Source organism: Aythya ferina, assembly GCF_964211825.1.
Source record: "Aythya ferina genome assembly, chromosome: 7".
Classification (NCBI taxonomy): domain Eukaryota; kingdom Metazoa; phylum Chordata; class Aves; order Anseriformes; family Anatidae; genus Aythya; species Aythya ferina.
The window spans coordinates 26,324,921-26,339,688 of NC_140302.1; the positions used below are offsets into that span (position 1 = coordinate 26,324,921).

Here is a 14,768-nt window from a genome sequence, read left to right on the forward strand (position 1 = left end):
ATCTCACTCAATATCATGAGATATCCAACAGTTTCTTCCACTTTGCTTCACATTTAGCTACCTTAGTTTGAGTCTCTCCAAGTTTTTCACTGTCGGCAAATTTTGTTCCAACATTATTCATTCAGTTTTCCAGATCACTTATGAGATTTTCGAATAGTAGAAGTCCCTGCACAGATCATGACAAGAATCCCACAGTAACTTCTGTACCTTCCTTCAAAAATTATTATGTTTATTCTCTTTAATCTTTACTTGAATCTTCTCTTTATTAATACAAGAAAATTCCTTCTCTTAACCCAGAGGAAGGATAGAGGAGAAGAGGCATAAACTGCTCTTGTCTGTAGACATGGAAATGTCTGTAGACATGGACGTGATTTACTCAGACTCTTCCAAGACAGAATTAATAGCTGAAGTCTAATCTCTCTGTTTACAAGTCTCTTTCCTTACAATATATCCCCTAAGCTATCTCAGGTATAGATGCCTCCTTTAGCAACAACTGAAGCTAATATGTTCTCCAGAGTGTGTGGTAGACATATCTGCACTTATTTATTTATTTATAGGCTTTTTCTGCAAATTCTCCTCAGGAGATTCAGATACTTTCAGATGTCTGTATTAGGTAGAGTTTTCTGAGAAATTACATTAATTTATCTTCTATGTCACCTTCCATGAATTGCCTAGAAATAATGGATCACTGGCTGAAAACTCTTGTAGAGAAACACTAGTGGAAATGTCACAGAGAATGGAGTATTACTGTTCTTGGATGATACCTTGAGATATCATACTTTTCTGTATTACAGGAGAAATCTTTAAAATGGATGCATAGAACCAGAATAAGTGTTGGTGTTGAAATACAAGAGGTTGAGAAAAAAGAAAAAAATTGAACACCCATCAAACCTCCAGGGCTGTCATACTGAAAACTGTCAGCATCGCTGATTTTATTTATTTTTAATAAAAACTAGACAAAGCAAAGGAAGTCTAACTGACAATTGTATCTGCATGCAATTTTAGGTAGTTACATCTGTTTCTTTGCTGTGCAAGACTTTTTGGACTTACTTTCCTCTTCAGTCTTAAAGATAGAATGAAAATAACTTCCAAAGAGTGGGAATGTAATTGATATACAAAGGTTTGCTAGACTGAGTATAATTTTATTATGTTCTTACAAATGGAAATTTAAAATACTTATATAGAGATGGATAGCCAGATTTGACATATGTGACAGACAGACAGATAATTAGTGGTAATGAATGCAATGTAGCAATGAACAATTTAGCAAGACACTGTGTGACAGTTTTGCAGATGATGTCCCGAACTGGCTTTAGGAAAATAGTTTTCCTGTTTTCTGCTTCCTCCATTGCCCTCCAGCTTAGAACCAGTGGGCATGAGATTATGTTCCTTGTCTGAAATGAAACCAGAACAATTTAATCCTTGAAGCTATTCAGAAGTAAATGTTTAAGATTTAAACTACGTTTACCTTGAGTACTAGAAGTAGTTAACACAATTTGAAGACTTGAAATAGAAACCAAAATTAAATGTACTGCTTAAAGGATTAGACAATCATCTTCCTGTACAAACAGCATAAACAAGGAAATCGTATTAGCTCTTAATGTAATTAGCTGAACCCAACAGTCTATGGATAAAACCTTTCTATGTACTTCTTAAAAAATAAAAATAAAAAAAAATCCTGGTAATCTTGAGAGGACTTAGAACTTAACAATTTACATGAATTTCTAATAAGCTAAATAAACTAAAATTCATTGAACTGATTAAATGAAATTCTTCCTATGATCTAATCCACATAACTGCTAGCCCAGAAGAGAGAAAAGCTTTATCTACCTCCACACTGAGAAAAGGCAGCAAAAAGAATGAAAAATTCGTAACCACACCACGATCTCCCCCCCCCTTTTTTTTTTTTTTTTAATTTTTATTTTATTTTCCCTCTGTTAAGCTACTTAATATCTGGAATTGAATTATTTTATTTCTCATTCAGGGCAGCACAACCTTGGGAACGTTTTCAAGCTAGATAAACACACGAGGGATCTGATCCAAATGCCACTGAAGTCAAAGAGAATATACAAAGATTTCAATGAGTTTGCATCAGAAATCCCATTTCATGATATTTCTGCACTTGTAAGATGGCATCATTCATTGTTACCAAGAGACTTATTTGAAGAAGAGTATGTGGATTATGAAATGATAAATAGGAAAATACAAAAAAGTGATTTTTAACTAACAATATAATAGCCAGGAATAATAATCATAGCTAAACTCACTCAAATTGTATTCTTTTCCCATATAAATTTCTTATATATTGATTCATGGTTTAATCTTAATTGGGGAAAAGAATGACAAAGCATGGGACATTTTTCCTGGAAGAAATTTTGAACATAACTGCATTTAGAAATGTTTATTTATGTTTTGTTTGTTTGGAGTAGGCTCTAAATTAAATAGTTTTAATTGTAACAGTGCAATATGTGTAGAAGTCTCAGAAGCAGACTAGGCAGAGCTGTCACTGGAAAAGATAGTTCAGCACGGCAACTGTAACACGGTGATCTCTTGAGTATGGACAGTGACATAACTGCCTTGCTGCCATCATTCCAAATTGGGGTCTGTATGTTTCATTGACTTTAGCTCACATACGAGGACTGAAACCACAGGGGAGAACCTACATTTCTTAGGTTTTTCTCCTGACATGCAGGTGGCCTGAAACCATCACATAACAACTAGTAACTTCCTCAATTGCTATGCAGAGCTCAGATGTTCACTCAAGAGTGACAATGTGTTACACTTCACGTCTTCATAACAATTCAATTCAGCCTAAAAGATGGAGCTCTAAATAGACTTGACACTATTATTGCATAGAGGTGAATGTCTAACTCTTATTTATTAACCCTGTTGAATTTCCTACATTTGATCTTAAAACTATCATGATAAGGAGCCTCTTGTTATTACTCACTGCAGATTATTAGGCACTCTGTAGCCCTATTACAGGGCAATCCATGCAGTGCTGACTGTAGCACTGAGCTATTGCCAAGCAGAGTGATATAAAGCATACTGTATGTCCTGGATACAACCCTATGGCTTGTCATAGTTTCAAATTTACCATTTCTGGGGAGAGCTGCTTTTTCTCCCAGTGAAAATCAGTCTCATCAAGTGAAAGAACTATTAAAAATTATTCTATTCCAATGAGTAATGACTAATTAAAAGCATTATGACAAGGGTATAATTCCAGCTGCTAATTCAGCATTGAATTAATGTTATACCCTGTGGTAACTATTGTGTGAGCATTGTAATTCCACATCTCAAAGAAATAAATATATATATTTTAGAGGCGCAGGAATCTCCCCAGTTGAAATAGCACTGGCTTTTAAATACCAATACAAATAAGATTCCAATAGGGAGAACACAGAGGGGCACAATAAAATAAAATCGAGTTTAAATAGAGCTATGTGATGTAGCAGTGTGAAAAATCACAAAAGATACAGCAGCTGTCAGTTGTGATGGAAACATATAAACCTTTGCAAAGATTTAGCTCTGAGCCAAAGCAAAAAGAAGAATGCACAAACACTCTTATGATTTTGGGTCGGAAAATGTTAACCTCAGTAATTACATCTGGCTTTCCATATGTAGTTCTTTGGGGTCCTTTCCTGCTTCTCTCCAGAAACATATAGTGGGTTAAAACAGGTTTTAAAATTAATTAAAATTCTGCCACTGCATACCACTAAATAAAGATGTTGGGTCTAATAGGCAGAAGGTTATACTCATTATATCCTGTGTGTTTTTTAATTCATGATGCAGAGTAGCAAATTTCATCAGGTAATTTCTCCCCTCTCCTGCCTGCTGAAGCATGGTACTGCCAGCTTAGTTAATACATCTCACTGAAAAAACACTCAGACTTGATTTTAAATTTTTTAGTGATGGAGTATCTGCTTTATTCCATGGTAAATTGTGCAAATGATTAGTTATCATGACCGTTTAAAAAAGGTCTGTTATGGGTGGGAGTGAATTTGTCTGTCTTTCACTACTTATCTCCAGATTTTGCTATGCCTTTTTTTCAGAAAATCTTAGAATCCTACCAGGTATGAGAAATGTCAGCCCCTCTTCTCTGTATGTGTATTAAATTGGTTACTCACTATGAGACCCAGCACTTAGATGTAACAAAACCACATGATATAGTTTATCTTGCAGCACTTTTTTAAAAAGCAGGCTCCTTTAGAAGCACAGCTATGATTTAATTTAATAATGATAAGTATATATAAGTATATCATGCTTGTTTAACTGGGTTTTGTTTTTATCCTATGAAATTATTAATTGAACTAACAACTGTTTCTTTCCCAATTGAACACTCCCCTTGCTCGTTTTTCTGCACTAGGATATAACTACTGTTCCAACTATGAATATAAATATTATTCTTTCAATTCTTTTAAAACTTGAGATAAAGTTTCCCACATGTGGAAAGCAAAGCAAGGATGAAGCATTTTGACTTCGTTTTTCTGTTCTTGAGTAAATATCATAAATATCATATGTAACTGTGGATAGATTGTAGACAACTTTTTTCTTTTCCTCTAGTGTTTGAAGAAAAACATTTTTCTCTACCTCCTAAAGATGTTACAGAAACATTCTTATAATTAATCCAGTACTGTGTACTAATGAGGTTCATAACTGAATCTAATCAGAGATGCATTAAGGAATACTGCAGATTAAAACCAACAAGTAATTATTATTGTATACAGTGTAGTATATACAAACTCTTTAAACTCTAGTTTATGCATAGCCTAGACAATTTGGATGGAAATAGGATAAATATTGGCTACATATTCAGTTTCATTGACAAATATGGGAGTTGTTTTTTTGTTGTTGTTGTGTGTTTCTTTTTCTTTTTCTTTTTTTTTTTTTTTCTTTACAATGTATTTAGCAGTGGAAAACAACTGGAAAACCATAAATTAGTATAGCTCTTAGTATATCTAAGGACATCCTGAAACCCAATGTCTTGTTCTGAACTAGATGGAACAAGGCTATGAAATTCATAGCCTTGAACACTTGGAGGCTCAGGGCACACATTTTCCCATTGCTTCTTGACCTAAAATTCTCACCAAATCCAAGAAACTTTCCTATCCAAACTGAAATGAATAGCACAGAATCATAGAATCATTAAAGATGGAAAAGACCTCCAAGATCAGCTGATCCACCCTACCACCAGTATTACCCATGAAACGAAATACTTGCTCAAAGCTTTAACTTCAGGTGCTTGGATCACTCCAGCATCTAGAAAAAACATTTCTAATGGAAATTCCCAGCCATCCTCATCCAAAGACATTAAATTGAGAGTGAAGCTCTGAACAAAAAGTATCTAAGGACTTAAAAATGATCACCAAACAAGTTTCTACTCCTTTAAAATAAACTAATGGGAAAATGAGAGAAATCTACTTTTGATATATATATATATTTAAGCCAATATTTATATTTTGTCAGACTCATACTGTGTTGTAAGAGGATCTTCATGTTATCAGAATCAAACAGTTCACATCTTTGTTCAGCACAAGTGGTGAAGAGCTGGTACTGTCTATCCCTTTGGATTATCACATGGCTTTGAGTATGCAATAAATCTTCTCCTCTATCCCATCACTGCCCAATCTGCTAAAAGTCTTCCAAAAGATCAGAACCATTAAGATGGCATTTTATAATGGAGGAATTACAGCCTAATTTAACAAACCTTGTCTTGAGGTCTATAAACTATGACTCAAATGTGAGAAAGAAATCTTGGGCTGAATTCAATCACTGCTTGGGATTTACTGCCATGAGAGTCCATTCATTGACTGACTAGCTACCAACCTTGCAAACTGAATGATTTGCCTTATTTTTCCTCTTTTCTTTTTTGGTTCCACAAGTGAGCCAAAATGCAGAACCACCTCATAAATTTGTTTATATTGGATAATAGTAGTTCCCTGTGTAGGCTAGGTTTTTTCTTTCTTTACATGTATCAACATCCGAAATTTGTACACAAAGGTTTTTAAACCTAAAAATGGTTGTTAAACCATCTGCAAATAGCCTTCTGTCTTAGAAATTCCTAAATCTTGTCCTTCTTACAGTGCTCTGTCACACACAGGTTGTGGTCCAATTCTTGAGCAAAAGGAGGTCCTTTAGTCAACAGAGATATATTCATATGGCCTACAGGGCTGGCTGAGCCCCAGATAACATTTAATGCATGTAGTACTCATAAATAACTTACTGGGTTCGTACATGATTCTATGCCCTCTGATTTTTTTTGTGTAGTCATTACCTCTGTCCATCTTTCATTTTCATTACAGGCAGTTGACTGGACAGAAGTGTAATTAGGATGAAGGTATTAGTTGTTAATAAGGGGTCTAGCAAGCCCCTGAGGTGCTTAGAAAAACAGATCGCTCCAATATCCCTGTTTCATACACAACACTTTCTTGTACAGTCTGGCAATTGGTCAGGTTTCCATGGAAATTAGGGTTTTCCAGCCCAGCAACAGAAGCTTATCAAGTCTGATTTCTTATCATTTACAGATGCCTTTGCCTAAGGTAGGAAAACAATAAAGATTGCCCTTTTCTTCTCTCTTTTTCTCTGTTCTCCTGCTTAGCACCACCTCACCCTTCAAAAGCCTGCAACCAATATGTGTGTGGGTGAGGGAAAGTCTCTGAAGATTTTTTGTTTGAGACAAATCAAAGAAAAACCTCTGGCGACTTCATGAAGGACTGGGTCATTGCTGTGGTACTGCTCACCAACTTGGAGGGTGCCTCAGGCCAGCCCTCAGAATCAGTGGTATAGAGGAGGCAGAGTTTCAAAAATCTTCTCACCACAAGGGTAGCTTTTATTTCTCCTAAGTATGAGAACTGATTGTTCATACCTAAAGCCTGCATAACTATAAGCTATGGTAGGGATCATACATTATTAGTCTCTTTTTAAATTCGAGCTACTGTATTTGACTAGCTGACCTCCTGTGAGACAACAGTGAATTATTACATGGGCTGATGACACACAGCACTGAAAGTCTCTCCTGTTAATCTCTTATAAATTTACCAGCCATTAATTCCACTGAATAACCTCTTTATTACTGTATAATCTTCCTTTAAATGTATAAGAAAAGGTCTATGAGCAAAAGCAGAAAATGAAATTACAGCTCCAGCCTAAAAGTGAACATGCTGGAATTCCCACATTCTCATTTTTGTTCTGGCTTTTCCACAATGTTCAGGACATGAATGAAGACTTATATTAGTTTATACCTACTTTAAGGAGGGAAACTAAGGCTCACTACTTAGAGAAATAGCTGAGATGCTGGCAATTCCAGGTGTGATTTCTCTCTATCCTACTGGATTTTCAGTGATTTTCAATATGTGCCAAAATCTTTCATACGACCATGGGCTATATAATGGGTTTAGTCCCAAATATTCCATTCAGTGATATTTTCCTTCCATCTCTCCTGCAGTGCTTTGCACTGTATGACACCGAATCCTCCAAGAAGGGAGCCCAAATAGCTGGTATGCCCAGTACAGGCCAAACAAAGCAAGAGAAAAACACCATGGGATTTACAGCATCTCACTCAGGCTGTTCAGATCCACCAGGCAGAGGGCTGAAGTGCACATTAGTATAAACTGAGGTCTGAGGGAGTTCCATTTTTCTCCACCACCATCCTTCAGGGTCTTCAGGAAGCCTGGAGCAGAGCTCAGAGACCCACCCAAAGGGACCTCAGTTCATCTCTCATTCATAGACCATATGCTGCTGTTTTCAGAGGGTGCAGAGAGAAGTGTGAAAGGGAATATGAGACCTAATTGTTTTCATCACCCTCAGGGCAGGAAGTTGGAGCCACTTCCTGTCACCTTAACAGTGACAGGAAGCTGGAGCCATTTTTTTCTGCAGTGGTTAGCATGGGGGACTCACTGTTGCTAATGAAAGGCTTATCCATATAGCACGATTGGGTGGCATTTTTGAATTTGTTTTGTACTATCCATCTCTGCTTGATTTCATCATTTCCCTCCTACTCCCAGGATTTGCCATCAGGAACTTCTAATATCCCTTTCATGTTACACTGAATTCATGCTGCTATTGTTTGTGAATTTTGAAAGAATTTTTATTTTTATTTTTTTTTCAGTATTGGTGTAGCTGGCTGGCACTGCTTGATGAAGGGACAGTAACATGAGGCAAAAGTACATTTTTTTCCACACAGTAAAATATTTTTTTCACACAGTAAATCAGTATATCTCTATATATGCACAAATATTACTGTAAAATAAACAAAACTGGTGAATTCAGTCATTTCCATTACGGAAATGCTACTAAAGTAAGGTTATTTTAGCTGGATTCTGGAGAAACATTTATTATCTTAACACTTGGGAACTATTTTCACCTTCTTTATCAGCATATGTGCAGTTCAGATCTGTTTCAAAAATCTAGCTGTCTTCAGTAAAAGGATTCAGAGCTGTTCAACTGGTGCACTCAAACAAAACTAACTCTTGTGATGCACCAAAATTTTGTTTCCACTGAACTTTAACCATAAAAATAGTTCTGTTCCTTCAAAAAACAGTTCTGCATTTTCTCTGTTTCTTCAAATATCCTTTAAAATATAGTCTGAAATCTGGTGGAGAGCAGATTTCTTCAATTTGATCCTTTGTCTTCAAAGCACTTAGCACTTGTATCTGCCCTTCACTTGGCCCTAACCTTAGTCCTGCAGATACCCCTTCTAGTGTTATGTGGACGAATGTAACAACTTGTCTAAAGATGGTTTAATTTGATTTATCTCCTCTGTCTCAGACTTTCTTCCTGCACCTCACAATCTGAATTATTCTTATGCATTGTACTAGAATGGAAAATATATATATATGTTTTAAAACATTCCAAGGAAGGTCAGATGGGCTATGCCAAGCTCCATGAAAATTTAGTATTTTCTAACAAATCAAGAAATCAACTGCAAATGCTAAACTTACCTCCCCTTTTCAATGAGGTACTACCTTTCAGTGGAGAAATACCCACCTTGGTTCTTGTGCTGCCTGTGTAAGTATCCTTCAGCTATTTTAGGGCAAATGAAACAATTTAGATTTAAACTGATCTGAAGTTTATTTATGCTAGCCTTCATGACTTTAAACCAGCAGATTAAGCATTTGCACTTCTTAAACCAATTCTAAAAGTTGACGAGAACAAAGCCACTTATGCAGGCATGATTAAAATTAGCCAAATACACAGGGTAAGTGTGTGAAATGTGTGCACTAATGTGGAAGAATGTGGAAGGGTGAGCTAGAGGTGAGCTTACATCTCACCTGCATCTGTCCTATAAACTACACTATTCACTACCAACGGAGAGATCCCACTGGAATGGCTAGAGAAGAATAATTACTGCTCTGTGTAGAAAGACAAAACCAGGACATCTTGAGGGCTGGTGGGAATTACAGAGCATAGGAGACTTCCTTGCTGATTGACAAGGATATGCTATGACTCCCAATGAATACATGTCAGTTGTTGCACATCTCAACAATTGCACGGTAGTCTACTACTTGCAGCTGACTCAAGGTACATGTTAGAGGACTAGGAAGATGCCTGGTATTGAGGCTCTTTAAACTGGGATTGGAAGGAGGTATTTGCTCCATTTTCTTCTCTACATTAGGAAAGTTATGCATGTACTTCTGTATAAATTCCTGGAAACCACTCATCATCCCTGAATTTTAAAACTGTGCTCTAATTCTTGAGAAATCTCACTCTCCCCCCCTCTCTTGGATTTTGGCCTGGCTAGGAGTATCATAAGGAAACACCATGGTCTCAGTTTAACTGTCCAATACTGAAGTCACCAAACGTAAAGTGAGTTAAATAACTGAGTTTCCGTGGTGAAATAAACTGACTTTCCACAATGTCTAGAAGAGGTTCAGCTGTGGTCTGAATCTGAGCAAGACGTCTTGGGTTAGTTCTTCCTGACTTACCCTGTTACAAATTATCACCTCACTGCTTCTCTGGAAAATCATTAAATTGTTTTGGAAACCCTTTTGTTTTCCTGAAGTCTAGGCTCCTGCAGTAGAAATAGTAACATCATAAGAGCCAATGGCAATGCAAATCTCTTTTCAAATATGTCAGAAAGAGATGGCAAATACAATATTCCTCTTTCATTATACCTCATCAGGTCACACAGTACTTACCTTGCAGGCTCTGTCTGACAGCAGCAAACAAGCTCCACCTCAGAAACATGAATTTTGATTGTGAGGAAATTTGACATACTGAAATAGAAGTGGGTAACCCAATAACACTGGAGTCTTCCAGCTTGATTGTGCTGCTGGAATGTTTATCTTCATGATGGTCCTCATTCTTTTTCAGTCTTCTGAAGATTAATGATTTCCATTTTGCTATTGGTGGATTTTTGATTTGCTTTTTTTCTCTGAGGCAAAAACATTTAAGACATGAAAAGTTTACATTCTGACAGCATTTTTTTCCCCTTTTGATGGCACTGACCATATGAAATGAAATCAAAGTTATTCATCAATGTGAAAAGTTTTCAAATGAGAATATTATGTGGCAGAAGAGCCAGCAGGCAGTACATGACGTAATGTTTTAACATCTGGATATGGAGCACAAGGGCTTTCCAGAGGATGGAGTTCAACTTGTCCTACAGGACTGTGGGTGGGAGACAGAGTTTTGTGAAGAGTGGAGCTAAGGAGTAGGTGTTCACAGCTCAAGATTTTATCTTCTCTTTGTCTCTCTTTAATGTAGTGTTTCCCTGGCCTGGACCACTGGAGCTGGATCCTTGGAAGCCAGACATCAAATACTTTTGCAGAGGGCAGTACACACAGACTAAGCCCTCCTTAACTGTCTGCCTGCTTTCTTCTGCTTGTCTCAAGCTCTGAATGAAGCCAAGAGCAATTTTTGCCAGCAAGGAGCAGTGACAAAGAGAAAGAAGATGAGGAACTGGGTTACTCCTCAAAATGTTACTTTTCCAGTTGCAAAGTAATATGTTATAATTAGGAGAGATTCCATTTTGCTTGGTGCATAGTGAAAATTCATGGGTGGTAACATTCGCATCACAGCTTATTGGAAAGCTTTAAACAACTACACCTGAAAATAAAATAAAATAAAATAAATAAATACAAGCGCTTGTAATACTCTTAGCAGTATGAAGAGTAAGGTCTGATTCTGTTTCCACAGCAGGAATTTGTGCAGGGTTTTGTTTAATTATTGTCAGGAGCTGCAGGGTTGTTCTTTCAGAGAATTAGCAAAATAAATGTCACAGCTGGGGAGTCACATTGGGAGTTTGATGAAACTCCTTTCACCAGTCTTGGCAGATCCATCTCCCATCTTCCTAGCGCCCTTATTTAATACTCCAAAGAAGCCAGTTCATGGTAGAACGATGTAAACACGATATCTTTAGTCACCTTATGAGGATCCTTCAAATCATGAAATAAAAACCCCGGTAACAATATAGGATTCTGCCTTTTCTTTCTTGACTGTAGAAATTTTCTATCAGTGGTATATGGATGAAATATGCTGTACAGACAAAACATGGACATTTTTGGCTACATTTTCCTTAGTGTGTTAATGGTTCATTTTGCTCTGGACCTAATATATAAGGTGGACTCTGTGCTAATTTTTTTATACTTAGAATAGCAGTATCATAACATTTTGATTCCACCAGGTCTTCCATTCCCTCTATTAGAATTAGGAGGCTCAGGCAAAACTGTCAATATCATCCCTCAGAAAAGGCACATGATTCCAGCTGGTCTGTGTATTTCTGGGATTCTGGGAGACCCTGGAGAAATTGTGAATTCCTTATATTTTCCTCAAGCTTTCCTTTTTCATATATTTTTTTTTTTTTTACCTTCCTATTTTGCTGCTATTCCAGATAAGAGATTCTATTTTCAGTCACATGCTGGGCTTCCAGCCACTGAGCTGAGATCAAATGGTATTTCCATCATCTGTTAAGAGTTGAGTTAATACATGATTAAATTCTTTCTTTTCTTTATAAATAGAGCAGTCAATAGACTTCCAATATGATATTATTATGAAAACTAGTGGGATCTGGAATAAGAATCTGTTTTAAATTGGCAGTGATTAATTTTACATGGGACTAGATCCAACCATAAGATACAGGATTGCTCTATTCAATTTCTACACCTACATTGCTTAGAAAAAGTATGTTCATACATTATGGTGATGGAATTCCCATGACAAACTGCTTTTACTATGTTTGCCTTATGCAAGGAACAACTTGCATTATAACTCTTTTTTTCCTTGCACCTCTATCCTTCTGTAGTTTAAAGCTCCAATTAAAGTAGTGTTCAGGGCCAACCACCACTTCTGGAGTTGTGATGTGAGTGTCCTTGTTTCATTGTACCACCAAAGAAATGCAATTCCCTAAACCACATCAGCTAAAAACATTAACTGCAAATATTCCCACAACTGCTATTTAAAACTATCACAGAATCACAGAATTTCTAGGTTGGAAGAGACCTCAAGATGATCGAGTCCAACCTCTGACCTAATGCTAACAATCCCCACTAAACCATATCCCTAAGCTCTACGTCTAAATGTCTTTTAAAGACTTCCAGGGATGGTGACTCCACCACTTCCTTGGGCAGCCTGTTCCAGTGTCTAACAACCCTTTCGGTAAAGAAGTTCTTCCTAACATCTAACCTAAAACTCCCCTGGCGCAACTTTAGCCCATTCCCTCTTGTCCTGTCACTAGGCACGTGGGAGAACAGGCCAACCCCCACCTCACTACAGCCTCCTTTAAGGTATCTGTAGAGAGCAATAAGGTCGCCCCTGAGCCTCCTTTTCTCCAGGCTGAACAAACCCAGCTCCCTCAGCCGCTCCTCGTAGGACTTGTTCTCCAGGCCCCTCACCAGCTTTGTCACCCTTCTCTGGACCCGCTCAAGCACCTCGATATCATTCAAAGTGTCTGAGTGGCCTCTTTCTGCCACAACACATAAAAGGAAATTGCTGTGGAAATGTTTCCATCCTACCTTCTGCTCAAATGCTGCAAAGACTTCTTTGTCTTGGTGTCTAGGGCATTGGTCAATGGCCATACCAACTGATAAATATCCTGAATTAATTCTTTTCAGCTGTCTTGATCAGTTCCGGAGGTCAAATGCTCAGAAGAAATGAAAGGGAAAGCAGCAATTCCTACAGCTCTTTAGGTTATTTGGTAGGATTTGTGGACATACCTTAGCAATAGGAGAGATGGATGTGTAATTGAACCTACTAAGAGAAAGGGATACTTCAGTCTTATCTTTCCTCTATAATCCAAGTCGAAGAAGTATCTGCCTGAAGGTGAGTGCAGGGAGTGCCATTTTCTTTTCAGAAATTCAGGCTCTCTGATAAAGAGATTGTGTCCATCCAACTCTGTCTGCTGTCTAGAAATTCCTCATGAGGAGAGCAATAACTGCAGTGAGATTCCAGCCAGTTTAAACTGCTCCTAACATGGCGTTGCAGTCATGTGATGCTAGATAGGGTCCAGGCAGTTCCTCCTGGAGAAAAATAAAAAAAAAAAAAAGGAGTTTGAGGCAATTCCACATGCTATACTGCCATTCCCTCATAGGAAACAACGTGTTTGTTATCTAACCAAAGTATTACCCTCTGAGAAGTCATAAAATAAGGGGCTTTTTTTCTTTTTTTTTTTGCCTTTTTTTTCTCAGTAGTTTGAGATAAAAAGAGGGAAAAAATATGTTATGTAAGAAAACACTGACTTATGAAACCTTTTGTCCCTTTAGAAGTTATTTTCTCTCAATTTCCCAGCAAGTTCCATTGCTCAGTCTTGTGATTTAGAATTAGACCTAAACCTTGGTCAGCAGCTGTGAGGTTGTAAATTAATTATGAGTTCTTCCTAGAAAAGGTCCCATAACTAGTTTTCACTCTGACACTACTTTGTTAGGAAGGTATTTTGAACCAGAATCCTAAGTAGCATAAATCAGTGTAACTCCAGTTGGGATCCTACTAATGAACCCAGCTGAACCATATGAACTCGGTCCTGCTGTTGTAAAGTTCTTCCAGCTTTAAATTTTATACAGAAAGCAGCTTTCACTTGTTTCTCTTTTGCAGAAGAAATTACATAAAATAAGTGCTTTGACCAGAACATTTATGTTCATTTATCCTAAATCCTCAGTCTCCTAGTAGTACTACAGATGAATGTAATGTTCCTATGGCACATGAAATCATTTGTTGGGATCCTCCCTTTTATCCTTTTCTTGCTTGTATTTGAAATCTGGAGTACAGATTTCAAGAGGCAGAAGAAAAATGTGTGCTGAGAGACTAGGGAGATGTCTCAGCCTACAGTAGCTGGTATAACATCTATTGAATGTTTGTATACAGTCATAGCAAACTCCTTGTTATTACATAACTGCTTCTTGTTGATCAAGATTTGACCATGAGGATGGACTAATAAACCTCTCAGAACCCTGTTATCAGTCTTTTGTTATTCTAGACTATTTTCTGTTTCCTGATGACTTTATTTTCCTCTTTTTTTTTTTTTTTTTTCCTTCACTACTTATTTAATTTCTTGACATTGCTCCATATAAATGATAAAAACTATAGCAGAAATTTAAATATTCTGCACTCTGTATGGTAAATACTCAAAAAGAAGTGTTATGAAACCTATCCTTAGACTCCCTCAACAGTCCACAGACAGAAACAGAGACTTTCAGAGGGTGACTCATTCCACTGTAAGATACTAGTTTAAGACAGAAGGAATAAATTACCCTGTAGGGATTCCCATTACTCTCACTGACAACATAGGGAGTCTAGGTGTTTCACTTCTAGACACCTATGGTTAGATTAAATGAATC

At 37.1% G+C, this 14,768-nt stretch overlaps 2 long non-coding RNA genes across 2 annotated transcripts in view; one reads left to right on the forward strand and one right to left on the reverse strand.

Annotated features, from left to right (window-relative positions):
• The window catches only part of LOC311440228, a 33,727-nt gene extending 22,690 nt beyond the window's left edge, over positions 1–11,037 (forward strand). The window contains exon 2 of the long non-coding RNA XR_014695276.1: positions 10,705–11,037. This is a non-coding gene — a long non-coding RNA (uncharacterized lncRNA). The remainder of the gene's footprint in view (positions 1–10,704) is intronic.
• On the reverse strand, positions 897–13,398 carry LOC311440227. The gene is made up of 3 exons (XR_014695275.1): positions 13,152–13,398; positions 10,137–11,046; positions 897–1,394 (listed from the first exon to the last, which is right to left on the reverse strand). It is a non-coding gene; the product is annotated as an uncharacterized lncRNA (long non-coding RNA).
• Between the last annotated feature and the right edge of the window lie 1,370 nt (positions 13,399–14,768).